This window comes from Artemia franciscana, chromosome 4 (assembly GCF_032884065.1).
Source record: "Artemia franciscana chromosome 4, ASM3288406v1, whole genome shotgun sequence".
NCBI lineage: Eukaryota > Metazoa > Arthropoda > Branchiopoda > Anostraca > Artemiidae > Artemia > Artemia franciscana.
In genome coordinates this window covers 2,478,137-2,492,560 of record NC_088866.1, presented here as the reverse complement: position 1 = coordinate 2,492,560, position 14,424 = coordinate 2,478,137, and positions in this window count along the sequence as shown.

Below are 14,424 nucleotides of genomic sequence, written 5' to 3'. Positions count from 1 at the left end.
ACGCATCAAAAATATGTTTTTGTGCATTTTTATTATGGTTTAACGAGTAGGGCAAACAATTTTTTTTGGGGGGTGGGGGGTTCAAAAGTCCAAATCCTTTTCGTTGAATGTGAACTTGTTCCAAACCCCGGGATAAATCTGTTGCTCTTCATTTCACTCTCAGCTGTCCTTAAGAAAAAAAGGATGAATAAAAACATCCTAAAATAGAAACATGATTTTTTTTTCTTTGTCAAATATGCGTTAATAACTAACAGCCAGAATTATTGTTGCAGAATCTCCCCTACAAAATATAGACCTCCAAACAGATGCGTTCGCACGGGGAGGGGAGGAATAATAATAAAGCTAAACTGTTATTGATAATTTGAATAGGAGGTGCCGAGAGAATTGGGCAAATTTTGAATTTTGTGTGGGGTCAGGCCCCTCTCCTCTGCAAATCCCTACCTCTAAGTTTGATTAATCAAAAGTTTGATTTCGCCCTTATTAAGGCCACTGGCGGATCCAAAGGGAGACGGGGGGACCAAAGGCCCCCGAGATATTTTCTGGTGCCCACGTTTTATTTTTTTTTTCTGTTTTTCACTCTTTTTAATATAAATTTGTCAATTTGGTCAATTATTGGCCCCCAAATATTTTACTTATTAGTGCCCTTGTCACATTCCTCCCAGATTTTTTATCTAGATCTGCCCCTGATTGGGGTTTCGTTTTCAAACATCATGTAAACGCCAGTTCATTGACCAAGATATAACGGGTATGTTACTATTCCTGTACTTCACGCTCAGATCAAATAAAAATTTAATAAGGTGTTAATTGGATAAAAGATATCCGTCTATTAAACACTCTTAAGTGCTTTCAACCTGCCTGATATTTATAGCTAAAATTTTAATTTGCTATATAGCACAACAATTAAACAGCCGTAAGGTTTACTGCGTCAAAATTTGACGGATGTGCTATGTAAGAGCATTATCTTACGTAAGAAAGCTTCATACGGTGTTCAACAGTGGCATTGATTTGCGAAAATGTTGTGGAGGGGGGAGACTCATAAGATGAAGATGATTCTAAGATTAAGATACAACGTCCATCCTTATTGGACGTTATGGGCCAATCTTCCTGCTAGCTCATGAGTAAGAGCTCGGTACACTATTATATCAGGTGCGGTACGTGATAACTGGGTTAAATTGACGTTGTGGAACTCAAAGTTATCTATCTATTGCTGTAGTGGTCTGCCTTGAGGGCAGATCTTCCTGCTAGCTCATGAGTAAGAGCTCGGTACACTATTATATCAGGTGCGGTACGTGATAACTGGGTTAAATTGACGTTGTGGAACTCAAAGTTATCTATCTACTGCTGTAGTGGTCTGCCTTGAGGGCAGATCTTCCTGCTAGCTCATGAGTAAGAGCTCGGTACACTATTATATCAGGTGCGGTACGTGATAACTGGGTTAAATTGACGTTGTGGAACTCAAAGTTATCTATCTATTGCTGTAGTGGTCTGCCTTGAGGGCAGATCTTCCTGCTAGCTCATGAGTAAGAGCTCGGTACACTATTATATCAGGTGCGGTACGTGATAACTGGGTTAAATTGACGTTGTGGAACTCAAAGTTATCTATCTACTGCTGTAGTGGTCTGCCTTGAGGGCAGATCTTCCTGCTAGCTCATGAGTAAGAGCTCGGTACACTATTATATCAGGTGCGGTACGTGATAACTGGGTTAAATTGACGTTGTGGAACTCAAAGTTATCTATCTATTGCTGTAGTGGTCTGCCTTGAGGGCAGATCTTCCTGCTAGCTCATGAGTAAGAGCTCGGTACACTATTATATCAGGTGCGGTACGTGATAACTGGGTTAAATTGACGTTGTGGAACTCAAAGTTATCTATCTATTGCTGTAGTGGTCTGCCTTGAGGGCAGATCTTCCTGCTAGCTCATGAGTAAGAGCTCGGTACACTATTATATCAGGTGCGGTACGTGATAACTGGGTTAAATTGACGTTTTGGAACTCAAAGTTATCTATCTATTGCTGTAGTGGTCTGCCTTGAGGGCGAAGGCCATGCAAATATCCTTCAAGTGCGATTGTCAGGACGTGGCTCGGCTCCATTGGCTTGATATGGCCGAAAAAGCGCAGTCAGCCAAACATTAAAAATATACACCCTCTCCTCAGGGAGGTGGTATTTTAAGTTTGATTCTATTTTTTAAATGAAAATACAAAAAATCTAAGGGGGAGGGCATTTATTTAAAATAAAAACATAAATTGAATTTCTTGAAATCTACGGGGGAAGAGTAGTTACCCTGCATCCCCACTAAATGGCAACGTGATGTTCAAACCATCTTTTTTCTTTTTTTAATATAGAATCAACAAACATAATCTGCGTTGAAAAACAACTAGTTATTGCCCTTTCAATTTTTCATAATCAAAATTTATTAAAAGGAAAATGGATAAAGGCCTAAATTCAAAATTAAGAAATGCAAAAAAAGATCAAAGGACAGTGAAAAAGGCAAAAATAAAGATATGAAATAACTCGAGTATTCCATCCCTACAAAACGAAGCGTTTTCGGTGCGGATGAAAATTATTATTTTTTTTCCCCAGGGGTGATCGTATCAACCGAGTGGTCCTAGAATGTTGCAAGAAGGCTCATTCTAGCAAAAACTAAAACTTCTAGGGCCCTTTTTAAGTGACCAAAAAAATTGGAGGGCATCTAGACCCCCTCCCACGCTCATTTTTCCCCAAAGTCAAAGGGTCAAAATTCTGAGATAGCCATTTTGTTCAGCATAGTCGAAAAAATATAATAACTATGTCTTTGGGGACGACTTACTCCCTCTCAGTCCCCGGGGGAGGGGCTGCAAGTTGCAAACTTTGACCAGTGTTTACATATAGTAATGGTTATTGGGAAGTATACAGAATTTTTCAGGGGAATTTTTTTCCTGGTTAGGGAGGGGGTTGAAGGGAGGGGTTACGTGGAAGGATCTTTCCATGGGGAATTTGTCATGGGAGGAGAGAATTTCCATAAAGGGGGCGCAGGATTTTCTAATATTATTTGAAACAAAATACAATGAAAAGATAAATATGAAAAAGTTTTTTTTTAACTGAAAGTAAGGAGCAGCATTAAAAAAAAAAAAACGGAAAATTATTACGCATATGAGGGGCTTATCACTTCCTAAATACCTGTCCTTTACCCTAAAGTATTTTTAGTAATTTCAACTATTTCTTCTACGGCCTTTGTGACTCAGGGGTCATTCTTAAAGAATTGGGAAAAAATTTAAACTTTAGTGTAAAGAGCAAGGTATTAAAGAGAGGGCAAACCCCCTTATCTACGTAGTAAAAATAAAGGAATATAGAAGTTCGATATAGAAAAAGGAATATAGATAGTTTATCTCAAAATCGTCCGATCAAAACTAAGAAAAAGCCGTTTAGCAAAAAAAAAAAAAAAAATGCAAATTTCGTTCTAAGTATTCATGTGCGGAGAGCCAAAACCAAGACATGCAATAATTCAAAATGTTCAGAAATTAAATTAAAAAAAAAACAAGTTTTTTTTAACTGAAAGCAAGTAGCGATATTAAAACTTAAAACGAACAGAAATTACTCCGTATATGAAAGGGGCCCTCCTCAACGCAACGCTCTTTACGCTAAAATTTTTCACTGTTTTAAAAGGTAGATAAGAGAGACAGAGTCAAACTTTATCGCAAAGAGCGGGGCGTTTAGGAGGGAATAGCCCCTTTCATATACAGAGTAATTTCTGTTCGTTTTAAGTTTTATTGTCGCTCCTTACTTTCAGCTAAAAAAAACTTGATTTTTTTATTTAATAAAATATAGAATTAGCCGGACTTAAACTGGCAGTACTTAAACTTTATTTTATGCTGCTACCTGGAATTATTTCTGCAGTAAAAGAAGTTGTAGTATATTTGTTTGGTTGTATTTTGCACTTTATCCATTTTCGATTCTCTTGTCTTAGATTTCTCTTCATTCCCTTTTGGGGGGAGGGGGCTTTGACTCGTTCCTTTTCCTCCACAATCAAACACCCAATGGTGTCGATTGGGAGACCGGACAGGGTCATGTGTTCCCTAGGTCTTCTCCCCCTTCAAAGATTTTGAAGGATGCCGTTTTGGAGCTATTTTATTTTATTTTTTATTTTATTTTAATGAATAAAATAACAAATTCACCCCCCCTCCACCTAAAAAATGCGTTAATACCGTGTAATTTGAGACACTTCAGCTTCACATAAAACCTAAAAAAAAAGCAAAATATCAAATTTTTGGAAAGCATCCCATCTTATTACTGCCGCTACACTTCTATTCCCCCCCCCCCCTCCTTTGAATGTGCTCCTTCCTTATAATCATCAACTCCTGGTTTGGCACATTCACTCTTGAAAAAAGTAGGATAATACAGATAAATTGTTGAAGAGGAAAATGAAATTTTAGTTTTTTTCATATTATCTTAAATTAAATGTTAACTAAAAATTCATGATTTTATAGTCTAACTTCTGGGTCCTATGACCTTTTGCTACAAAACTATTTTACCATCATGACGATGAAATTTTTAAGATATCACTTTTTGCAATGATAAAGAAAAAAAAAACAATGACACTTTGTTTGATGACAGACCAGACAGTGACATTTTTATAATGACAATTGGGAAATGAAAATAAAATCGGATACGTAAAGAGCGATCGAAGCATAGTTCCATAGCCTCAGAAATGTACGGTGAAATTGATTTTAATCTTTAGTTCCATTTTTGAAAATCTTGTCTATTCTTTATATTAATATCTTAAAAATTAGAATCCCAATTAAATAATCAACTTATGTGATGATTCTTTAAAAATTCTTAAATTTACCCTCAAAATAGTTCTGGGGAGTATTTTTGACATGAAACGAAAAAATTTGCCTACACATTTTTGCATCTCCGAAACCTAAACTTTTAGAGACTGTTCTTCTCCGTCTTGCTTTTATTAGCCTCTCAAAAAATGGTTGTTTAACCTTTAATCGCTTGTTTCGAGTTTCGGTAGGTTATCTAGTCGTTTTCGAAGTCCCTAGGTCCTTAAGGCCAACGTAATTTCCTTAATGTATTGCCCTCATTTGATTATTTTAGGCTAATCCAGCTACGCTAAGTTAGAATCATGACAAATAATGTATGCGTTGACCGGGTGAGACCAACACCACCTTATTTGGTTGCACTCTGATTGGCTATCTGCCTGAAAGAGTCAAGTGAAGACGGGGTTTTAAACGTGCTTTAACAAGCTGATATGCTGCTCTCATTTGTGATATTCCTTCTGATAGGACCAAGACCTTCTCTGGTATGACCTTTAATCACTTGACACTATTGTTCTCGCGAATTTGCATTTTGCGCGATTCAACGAAGCTGCTAAGACCATCATAAATCTCATAGGGATCTTGTTACTTAGTATAAGATCATATTTTTTTTTCAAAAAAAGTTTTTAATCCTTCTGAGGAGTTCTTCAGCTTCTGGTTTTTATTTCAAATAAATTCTGATTCCAAAAAAGAAACAGCAGCAACTAGGAGATTTAAGGCTAAATTTGTTTGTTGAACATATGCTTAGAGAAAAAATAGATGGTCTCCTATGGACAGGCCCTTAAGACCAATTCACTTTGATATGTAGTAGAAAATAAAAACTATTTCTTATTTACTGCAGAATAGACCCGTTGCTTAAACCCTTTTTTGGTCAAATTTCACATTTTTGAATTCACTTTGATTCATAAAAATTAAAATGGCAACATCTAGCAGCTTTTTAAGACTCAGTTTGCTTATTGAACTTGTGTTCAAAAGAATAAAAAGAAAAAAAGTGTGGCCTTGGTGGGAAAGCCCCCCCCCTTAAGACTAATCCAAATCAGCGCGGAGGAAAAAAAACTATTTCTTCTTTGCGGTTACACAGGCTTGTTGGGGCGACCCTTTTAAATTTTTTGTGAGATATTTAGTTTTTTATGGTTGGATAGTTTTGACTTAGATCTTCTAAAATACATTTTGTGAGAATCTTTTCGCCATAGTATCTATAGAAACAGCGAAAAAGGAAAACTGTCGAAAATAAAAAAAAACCGTGAACACCGTGTAAGGCCGTTTCACAAGGGATATGATCTTAACACATCCGTCAAACTTCCGAAAAACCGTAGCTTTTGAACTTTATACACCCTTACCCCATCCAGGATAAACTTCTTTAGACTTTACCTGGATCTTTGCCACATTTTTGTCTTTACCACAACCAAAAAGCGGTCTACATCTCGCACCCATATATACCCGAAGTACTTCCAGTTGACAACCAATTCGAACTTGCTAATATACTTAGTCTATTATCAAACGTCCAAACATACCGTCCTGAAAGCCTATAATAAATTAATCATCATCAAATGTAACTAGCTAAATGTGTCATCTGGGATGGTCTCGGTCACTTCACAACAATGGTTGAATTATGTCCGGTTGACAACCTCTTTGAAATTTGCGCATTTGCCCAGCCTATTTTTAAGCGTCCAAATATACAATCCTGAAATAAATGACAAATTGACCACCTGAAAAATATAAATAACCAGACATTACACAAGTCATCTGAATTATTCCAAGATGGCTTTGGTCACTGGACCTTACTTGTTGCTCAACAGATTTTGCTATTTGGCAAGGTTGAACGCCCCCGTGTGGTCGAATATAAATTACTCAAATACAAAAAAATTACTACTCAAAGTCAGGTTTCTGATTTATGTACAATTACAAAAAAAAAATTAAAAGTGGAACTATTAAATCATTTTTTTAGAGATACTAGTAAGCATATTTGTATGCATTTAGCAAAGGTAAATAATACAGAAAAGATATCAATCACAAAAAAGCTAACCCCATCCCCCTTGAGAAAATTTAGATGGTATTTTGACGATTTTTAGTTCGTCTCTATTACATTAATCAAAAAACAAAGATTTTAAAAAGTGCAAATGATTAAAAAAAAAAGTTGAAATTAAAAAGAGCAAAGATAAAACTTAACGAATAAAAAATATTAATTCTCGGTTTATGCAATATATAAGCTATCTGCAATAATGGTTCAAATAAACTGACTCGGAATGTTTCCCTAGAGCTGATTCCCTGAAGCTGATTTTACTGGAAGTGGTGATACAATTTATAACTGTATACTAAAATCCATTGATTTCATGGTCGATGGAATCCTGTTTCCTTGTCCTGTTTATTTCTTACAACGTTTTGGTATGAACCTAGAACTCCATTCTTTAGGAATTAATTGCCCATTTTGTCCTAGTTCAGTAATTTCTGATAAAGTATTAAGGAAATGCTTGAATAGATTTTTGTAAATAGAAGACTGGTTTGATGTTAATATTTTATATTTATACCTGATTTTTGCCTTTGATTGTAGCATTTATTAGTTTCATTTATGCTATTGTCTGTTTTTTTTTTCTTCCTATGTAGTGTTAGTTTGTAGACATTTAGCAGTGAAATACTTGTAAAGGTTTAATCACTAAATAAAATCATCATTATCATCATGGTCGGTGGAAGATTACAGAGAGCCTTTAGATTAGAGGATTGTAAATTACTCTTTGACTTTTGGAGGATTCTTATTTTCTGATTCTAATCGTGCGTTTTCGCGTTGATTTCGTGTTTTCAGTAAAGTGCTAGCTTTTAAGAACTCTAAGAATCTAGGGAAAATTTGTACTAATATCACAGATATATGTTTTATAAGCTGCAATTAAAAGGTAATTTTTATTACTAGACTTTTTTTTTCAAAAACGTGTTCTTATACTTTCGGTTACTATGGGCTGGGATTTGCTCTTTACTAGGTATCTATTGAGGCTGAGAAGGGTAGCACTAGAAGAAAAAATTATTAATCTTTGTTCATTGGCTTCCGATTATACATATTTGAGCGGTACCATTTCAAGCTTCCCAGTATTTCTACTCCAGAAATCCCACCAAAAAAGTTATTTCTGGTGGTATATGGCGCTTTATGATGTAGTTATCGAGACGAATTTTAAAGAGTACTACATATGATCAAGAGCTTGAAATAATTAAACATTTTTCCACTAGGGAGATGGGAGGCCATGTATACAAGAAGGACGATTGTAAAACTCATGTTTAAGGTTTTCGACCATGGAGATTATTTGGGTACCCCTTTCATACTTACAAGCATTTCCCCTTCAGATATGACCCCAAAAAGTACCATTTTTTATGTCGCATGACCTTTTATGGCAGTGTTATCAAGAAGAATTTATAAAAACACGTAATTACGAATTTAGCTTTTAAATTATACCTCAAAAATCTCTCTGTGACGTTGCAGTAACCTGGTAGTTCTGTTAGGCATTAGACGATTTACGAAAAATATTAAGGGGACTGGGAGGTGGAATGTAGAAGAGGAGGGATTTTAAAATTCATACTAAGGATTTTCAATCATGGAGATTTAATAGTTCCCTTTTCATTCTTCCCAGTCTTTCCATTCCTAGAATGGCGCCCAGTGTGCACTTTTAAATTCCATATGCTATTTTATGAAGGTGATATTAATTCGAATTAAAAAAAGCGATTAGGTATAACAATTAGTTCTTAAAGGAGCCCTTAAGCAGCTCTCTAAGTAGTGAGATTTTCAGGATGCTTTTTTAATCTATTAGCTATCTAAACTATCTAAACAGAATTTGCCGTTTCTTGGTAGCATCACGGACTACTACGACTATTAGGGCCAATAGCTCTTATGACGCTGAAAAACAAATAACCATTATTCTGTAGAAAGGCAATGAAAGTTATGGGTTGTTTTCAAGTTTCATGAGAATCTGAAACAACGGGCGGAAATATCTATACAAGAGTGTGAAATCTTTACAAAGATATATCCTTACCAGCTACTGAGGGTCAAACCGAGATAAGGACTTTCATAATTCCTATAAATCTATGTGTCTGTATCAAGGCCATATCCAGGGGTAGGGGAAGTGACCAGGTTTACCCCCCCCCCAGTTATATTTGTCCAACACGTAATAGTATTGCATAAAACCCAGGTGGACACAATAAAATCTGCGTCATACCCTGAGGGAATCACGTTAAACTACTTGGTGGTCTTAAACCATCAAGCAACAAAAGAGGAAAACCATCTTTTCCTCACTACTTCTCTATGATGTTCCAGTGCCCGACTAGCGATGAAGAAAAAGCAGAAGAAAAAGAGGGGACGCACCAGTCAGGCCTGTATCCAGGACTTTCTTCGTAGGTCTAAAAAAAAAACACATACAGAATTTGTTAATATCCATCTTTGTTACGTTTTTACGAGTCAGAAAAACATTTTGGTTGGAGAGGATTCAGACACCCTATCCCCTGGATGCAGTCTTCTCAGGAACAGCTAATGGTATTGAGTTGAAAATTGTAGGGTTGTTGGAATAAGTAAAAAAAAAAAATACTATATGCATCCAGGTTGATGAAATGGTGTTACTGTTCCCTCCTCAACGCCCCGCTCTTTACGCTATAGTTATTTACTGTTTTATAAAGTAGAATTGAGAGAAAGAGTCAAACTTTAGCGTAAAGAGTGGGGCATTGAGGAGGGAGCAGCCCCTTTCATACAAGGAGTAATTTCTGTTCGTTTTTGAGTTTTAATGTCGCTCCTTACTTTCAGTTAAAAAAATGTTTTTTTTTATTTAATTTGATTTAGAATCGTAAATTTTAACTCATTAGCGGGAAACGAAAAACTGGAGAAACATTCGTTATATTGACCGATAATAAAACTTTGCCAGTCAAAAACGATCAGAAATAAATATTTTAAGAATTTCCAAAAAAGAAATTATTCGAAAAAAACTAAAGAGCTACATTCAACTGAATCAGAAATTAAGCCGTATAATATTTCGAACTTCCGACGACCGGAAATCACTATCGAAGAATAAATGAAACCCAAATCAAACAAGAATTAGAATAAATAATCATATCAAACATAAAGATAACAGATATTAATACGGATGAAAATAATTCCAAAAACAAGAAAAACAGTAAAAATTAAATTAAATACTCAAGTAAAATTTACAACGAGAAAATCTAACTGCATGCCGGACGCTGGCTGCTCTCAACACCCTCCTCCCATAGCCGTAAAAGTTCTAAGGCCTCTTGTGTCATCTGCACTTGACTGGAAACAAAGTACATTATAAACATTTTATTATATTTATAACAATGAAAAATAAGAAGCTACTGTTAAACAAAATCTTGAACTGCTTTGATTTCTACTAGCTAATATCGTTGAATATTAAATATTCTGTTTTCTTAATGCTTTCCAGTCATCTGTGTTATTACGGTGATTTATTTTCATTTTTCGTCCACATTTTAAAACATTAAAGCACATTGTTCAAAATGCATATATTTATCAATAAAATGCAAATGACACAATAGGCTTTGGAACTTATCCAATTAAGGGAAGGGGAGGGTCCTATCCCCTGAACATCTTGTGATTCTTATGACTATGCAAGTAGCTGTTGTTTTAATCAATTTGGCCACGTAAAAATAGTATCAAATTTCTTATAAATGACTTTTTTTTTAATTGAACTTTGTCCTTATTGTGTAATTTAGCTTATTCGGTGATTGAAGCAACTTTATACTGTGTAACTTAAATTTTGGGTAATCTGCCCCCCCCCCCAAAAAAATCATTATTTTCATGCAAATGTTTTATTATTATTTTAAAACACGTGGTTTTATTGTATAAGTGTCTGTCCATAATTTCTTCCTTTAAGATCCACGCATCTCTATATGGATAATTTGCCTCAAATGAAGTTTTAGTTCCTTTCTCACCTCTCTCACTTCACCATCTCACCTTTCCCACCTCTCACCTCTCTGATGCATTCAACTTCCTCGACCAAACTGAATCACGGAAACATTCAAAAACACGTTTAAAATAGCATAGCTTTAAAAATAACCATTATTTATAAACTTAGTAGGAAAGTTTTACAGTATTCAGGCATAAAAATTAGTAAATTTTATTACTTAGACATTATACATTAACAGCTCCAAGGTGGGGGCTTGATCTCCAGATAGTAGGGGATGGGCCCAGAGAGTGGTATTCGGCGTACATGCCCAGCCCCACCACAAGGTCGAAATTTGTACTAAATAGAGGATCGAATGGGCAAAAATACGAATTGGGAGCCGAATCTTTATCGGTCTCCCCAACATTAATTCTGCATCCACCCCTTCTGGATAGTTCAGTGATAGAAATTTCCATATAGAAAGAGAACAATCAGGCCACGGTCATCGAAGAAATCTTGTATCAGCGTTTTTGTTTTTAATTAAAAAAGAAAAACTGCACGTAATGGTTTCAAAAGGAAGGACTTCCAGCGATAATAAATAATATTATTATTTTCTTTCTTAATTTAGGAATAATAGAATAGCTGATCTATAGAAGAATAATAGATATATTCATTATTCTATTTTTGTCACAGTAATGGTATATTATTATATACCATTACTGTGACAAAAATAGAATAATGAATATATCTATTCAATATATTCAATTTTACAATGATATTCAATTTCAGAAAACAATGGAGAATCGTTTCTTATTTCTTAATTAAAATTCTTGAAAAGTTATTGCTTATCCAATCACTTAAGTGTGCTCCACCAATTAGTTTATTTAATAGCACTCAATTACAATTAGGCTAATATTTTTCCAATAAGAATAACAAGCAGGCAATTTAACCGAGAGATGAGGCTTTTCGGCCGATCTCTATACAAGAAATTTGACATTTAACAGTTTATTGTTGTCCCTTAATATTCCACAGAATCAATGTATTTTTGATCAGCTTTTTTAATAATTTTTTTTTATGTTTTTTTTCCTAGTAAGCTGTCTTTCTAAAATATTAAAACAAGACAAACGTCCGTTACAAGTCAATACAATCCACAACTCGGGAGTGGATGTGCAGAGGGTGCTTAAGTGAAGGTGCCTTTCAATGATGTCGAAAAAATATGTATCTTTTGCTGTAATAAAAGGTAACAGTCAAACTTAAGACTTAAAAAAAATACTGCACGTAAAAATTCGGTTGGGCCTGCACACAAGGTGAAAGATGTTAATTTTGTCTCTAAAACCAATGACTTTGATGGTTATTTTAAGAATCTTTAAAATTAGATTATGTAATCTGTCTGTTTTGCACTTTATCGAATTTACTCCACGCAAAATAACTCCTTTGACCTTGGATAGAGAGAGATATCACCCTTCCAAGTTCATTGCTATGTAAAAAGTTTTATATATTCAGAATACAAGTTCATGCTTAAATCATAATGGTTGACTTATAATAGAAAAAATAATAAAATGAGTAGATTAAACCTGGAAAAGACAAATAAAAACAATGCAAATCGAAATAAAATGAACACTTTTATTTAAAAAAATAAAAGTGTACAAATAACTACTGTAACACATAAAACCTTATGATAGTCCTTAATATCACCTATAATTTACTGAACTTATTTCTGAAAATGTGAGTAATTTGGTGAGAATGTGAAATCGTTCACACATAGAAAACATAGGAGCATAAGCTGAACAAACAAACGGTTATATTAATATTCTTTTCAGCTATTTTTATGTTTTTATTAAAACATTTTTTTCACATCAATGATTCACAATAACACAAGTTTAGGTTAGTTTTTTTCTAGTTAGGCACACATTTAGGAGTTTACTCTGCGCATTAATAATATGTGTTGAAATTGTAAAATAAAAAAAATATTAAAAACTATAAAAAAATATTAACAAATATAAAAAAAACATAAAGAACGTTCTGAAAATCTCAGAGATTTTGGGGTAAAAATTTGAGACCTACATTAGCAAGAGCTAGTACCAGTTACTAATCAGCTACTAATCAATAATATTTGATTAGTATGTTACTAATCAGTCAGTTACTGATTAGTCAGTATGTTAGCAGGGCGGGAGAGGCTGGGGCCCAAAGGTCTCCATACGTTAATGGCAACTACTTATCACCACTTTGCTCACATAGTCAATAACTGTGAAATTTGCACAAATAATTTTTTATGGCATATATCATAGTATGAAATATACTCTTCAGGAATGTTCGGTTTTTGTTTCCTGTTCGGGAATAGCCGGACCCTTAAGTTGTATTTACTTCGGGCCCGTAAGCTTTCGATAAAACTTATTTAACAAGAGATGTTGGGAACATACTATTAAACAGGTACTTTTGATACTAGTAAACAGGCATGACCATAGAGGAAGAAAGTCTCTGGGACCACTCCCTTCCTAAAGTCTACATTAATACAATTTGCATGTTTTTAAAACTTTTACCCAACCTCAAATATTTTCCTTGCAAAACAGAAGATCATTAGCACATACACTTTCTAAAATCTCATGGATTAAGAAAATACTTCCATTTGTTTGTCCTCCAATTTCTGTATTTTTTACATAGTTCCTCTGTTTTAGTATTCTCTGATTTCTTCCTTGTCCCTAAATGTTGCTTCTTCCCCTCCCTTTCCATAGAAATATAAATGGGGGTACATTCAGGCCTGTACACTTTCTAAAATCCAATGCATCAGGAAAACATTTCCAGTAAAATACGTTTTTCTCAAATAAATCTCCCGTTCGGGATTTCTAAATTTTCTACCGCTCATAAATATTTGAATTTCTTCGAGGAACACAATGGGGGGGGGTGGATTCAGTCCCATAAACTTATGAAACCTCACAAATAAAAAATATTTCTACTTTTCATTCTTCCATCTTTGTGTTTTTCATATAAGTTCCCTGTTTTGCATGATCTCGATTTTTCATCTACCCCGAATGTTTGGCTCCCCCCAAAAGAGAAATGGTGGGCACGCTCGAGCCTATATACCATCTAGAATCCCATCAATTAAGGCAGTATTATTAGCAACGTCTTGTATTTGTCATTTAATTATCTTCTATTTTTTCTCCTATTTTGGATTTTTCGAATTCCTTCTCACACATACATGTTCCCCCCCCCCACAAAGAATACAGATAGAAGATCTTCAGGTCCATACAAATTCAAAAATTCCAGGAATTCAATCTTATATTCAAATTCAATTTGATTTATTGCAAACAGAAAGTAGCATTAAGTAAATTAGAAATAACCGAAGAAGAAGAATAACCGAATCGAAGAAGTTACAAAAACACTTGAATCTGGCGTCTGCTGCCAACTTACTATATACTTCTATATATATAAACTAATACTTCTATATCTTCTATACTTTCTATACTACTACTTTACTTTCTATACTTCTTATGCTTTCTTTATATCTTCTATACTTTCTATACTTCTAATACTTCTATATACTTCTATATCTATATGAACTAAACATAAACAAACAAAAAAGATTACAGGAAAGCAAAAAAAAATACAAAAAATAAACAATCGCCATTAGCCCATTCTATAAGAAAAAAAAAACAAGTAACCCTAATCAAACAAACACCTCTTTAACTTGCTTTTAAGCACCCCCAGGACCTGCAGCTACTTGAAAACTCTCTGGATTAGAGCTCGACA